The following is a 3,391-nucleotide window of genomic DNA, read 5'->3' on the forward strand; positions in this document are numbered from 1 at the left end:
AATTTCTGCTGCATTTATTACTCTGTTAACTCTTCGTACGATTTACGATTACGAATCAAACGAAATAGCCATGAGCGCTATTCACCCCCCCTCTAGCGCGTCTCGATCCAACAGTTTGGGGGTCTCCCACAATACGTTCGCTCCTCAGCTCAATGCGGTTGTAATGTTTCACTAGATTTATATCTAGCTTCCCTGGAAATGTTCCCTGTGCTTTTGAGATGGATTGGGCTATCTGGGCTATCTGGCTGTCTTGCATCTTTTGATGCTTTTCAGAATTTTCCATTTTTTGAGTTAACAGCTTGATCTCATTGTTCATCTCCTTTTGCTCTGAGAGGGCTTCTTCAAGCATCTTTTCAATTATGGATAATTGTGAAGGTTGTTGTTGAAAAGTTTGTTGTCCAGCTGAGTAGTTCTGCTGCCCAGGTTGATGGCTTTGTTTTGCTGGCCCTTGATCCTGATTGTTCCGGTATGAGAAGTTTGGGTGATTCCTCCAACCTAGATTGTATATATTAGAGTACGGATTATTTTGTCTTTGGTTGTAGCTGACTATTACATCACACTGCTCAAGTTGGTTTATTTGTGCTTGTATTGGCCCTATGGGGTAAGTATCTTGAGCATGATCAGTACTTCCACAAGTTTCGTAACACACAAACTATCGCATTGACCGTGTTGTTGTTGTTTCCCATGGCCTCAAACTTCTTGGTCAGAGCGTCCAGTTTTGCAAACATGAGAGTGACTGCATCTATGTCGAATTTCCCTGACGCTTTTATTGGGTTCCCTGAGAAAGAACCACCAGATCTTTCTAATGCCCGCTGATGGTGATTCTGTGCCATATTCTCTACGATCTCTTCAGCTTCATCAAGGCTCTTATTCATCAGTGCTCCTCCTGCTGCAGAATCGAGGGATACCTTCGTGTGATAATTGATTCCATTGTAGAAGGTGTGTAGAACTAACCATTTCTCAAGGCCATGATGAGGGCACTGTCTCAACATGCTCTTGAATCTGTCTCAAGCTTCATAAATGATTCTGAGTCTACTTGTTTGAAGCTAGCGATCAGGTTCCTCATGTGGGCAGTTTTGCTCGGTGGATAAAATTTTTCCAGGAATTTCTGCTCACACTGCTCCCAAGATGTAATGCTGTTTGTGTTGGTGCGGGAAGCATCCGACGATCGAACCTGTGTTTTGATAATGGCAAAGGGTTCAAAGTTAAGTTGATTTGTGATCTAACAGTTTGTATAAGCTTGCAGGAAAGTCCTAAGTGTACTTAGGCAAAAGTCCTAGCTGCGGTTAGGCAGGTGGAAAACCCTAGGGGTTAGCAACCCTAGGTCATAGGGGGTGGTAACCCTATGCGGAAAGTCTTGGTGGGTCGAGGGCTTCAGGCAAAAGTCCTATGGGGTGGTAACCCTAGGTGGAAAGTTCTGGTGTCGCGAACCAGGTGGAAGACTGGACGGGTTGGGGAGCGGGCATCCAGCAGAAAGTCCGGAAGCATCGAGCGGTGAGCAAAAGTCCAGTTGATCTGGAGGATCGCACAGGCAACAGGTAACTCTCCTGAGTGGAGTAGGTGAGAGCGCGTTCCCCACCGAGGGAACAGTAGGCGTCAGGTCAACCTAGGGTTTCCAGTAGGAAATCCGAAGTTAGACCCGGACAGTTCGAAAGTTGTCAATATCTTAATTCTTAGCTATTATGTGCTAACTTTGTTTTGCAGGGTATTTGTTTGGGACTAACACATTTTGTAGGAACAAAGGAGCAAATCACACCTCGGATGAACAGTGTCTGAGGCACCTCCATGGAGCTTGGAGGCGCCTCGGGTGCAGACTGTGAGCTGGCTGTTAAGAGGTGCTAGAGGCGCCTCGGACGAAGCTAGAGGCGCCTTGGACCTGTGCTTGGAGGTGCCTTGGACTGGCATTGAGGCGCCTTCAAGTGGATAAGCGATGAATTCTTCAGCGCTGATCCACGCGGCTGACTCGACGTGTTGGAGGCACCTTGGAGCTTAATAGAGGCGCCTTGAACACTCTTTATAAGAGGGTTTCGACCAGAAGCTTGAAGACACACATTCTAAGCGATTCTTCTGCGACAAGCTGCTAACAAGAAGTTCCCGAAGTGCTGTAGCAACATCCCGACGACCCGGAGCTCCAGATTTGATATTCTTGTTGTCGGTATTGCTTTCTTTACAGTTCAAATTGTAATAAGTTTGTAATAATCTTTCGAGCTTATAGTTGTTGCCCACCGGAAGTGATCAATGATCGCGGGCCTTGAAGTATGAGTCGTCACAGGCTCCGAACCAAGTAAACAACCTGTGTTAGCGTTTGATTGTGTTCTTTCCTTTTCCGCTGCGTTTATTATATCGAGTGTTTTAAATCGAACGAAATAGCCACGGGCGCTATTCACCCCCCCCTCTAGCGCTTCTCGATCCAACAATTTGCTGGAAGGGAATTAAACCACTGCTTGGCTCTGTCTTTCAGGGAGAATCCGAAGAGCAATAACCTTACTAATTCTAGAGGGACTCCGTTCACTTTCATGGTGCTGCAGATCTCGTAGAAAAGTTCCAAGTGGTGGTTTGGATCATCATGCGGTCCTCCTCCGAATTGATTCTACTGAACCATGTGGATTACTACAGGCTTGATCTCAAAGTTGTTAGCTTCGATTGGTGGTCGGGTGATGCTAGACCGAACCCCTCGTGCATAAGGTGTTGCATGATCCTTTAACAATTTATCAACCATCTCTGAAGACTCCTATGCTACTTGAAATGCCTTATGTAGGTTTCTTCTCCGCAGGAAAGTCCTATCAATCCCTGGATCAAACGGTAGGAGCTGTCTGTTAGGATGTATACTAAAAGCCTAGCTTTTGGTATAAACATTTATCTAGAAATAAGAATCACATTGGTCAAATGTCTACATTTATGATAAATGTAGTTGTTCAATTAATTTATATTGTAGATAACATGGTGTGTGGTGTCACACACAGAGGATCATGTTATCAGTACCTTATAAATTATAAACAGTAGCTCACGGCCAAGATGGAAAGGAACAAACCATAGAAAGGTCGTAGTGTAATTAGGTATTAGTTTATCTTAACTATATAATTACACTAGTACACTTAGAGTGTATTGAGTAGGACCATTTGAGGTCGTTTCTTTTATACTGACTTTATAAAGGAACAAAGACCTCAGTTACTATGGAAGTGTGTGCTCTTAATCCTAATATAATAACAAGCACATATATTTGATATTTATTTCTTTAATTTATCAATGGGTGAGATTTAGTTCGATAAATCAATAAGCCCGATAAGTTGGGAAATGATATCACTTATAGTGTGTGTTGTTGATTATAGAAGGAAACTGTGTTCTAGTAATCTAGGTTGACAATGTCCCCAAGAGGAGCTCATAAGGATTG

General features: G+C 43.8%; 1 pseudogene; it reads left to right on the forward strand.

The window, feature by feature from the left end:
* The first annotated feature begins 963 nt into the window (after positions 1-963).
* On the forward strand, positions 964-1,034 carry LOC121988126 (annotated as a pseudogene).
* Positions 1,035-3,391: the final 2,357 nt, after the last annotated feature.

This window comes from Zingiber officinale, chromosome 5B, assembly GCF_018446385.1.
Source record: "Zingiber officinale cultivar Zhangliang chromosome 5B, Zo_v1.1, whole genome shotgun sequence".
Taxonomy (NCBI): Eukaryota; Viridiplantae; Streptophyta; class Magnoliopsida; order Zingiberales; family Zingiberaceae; genus Zingiber; species Zingiber officinale.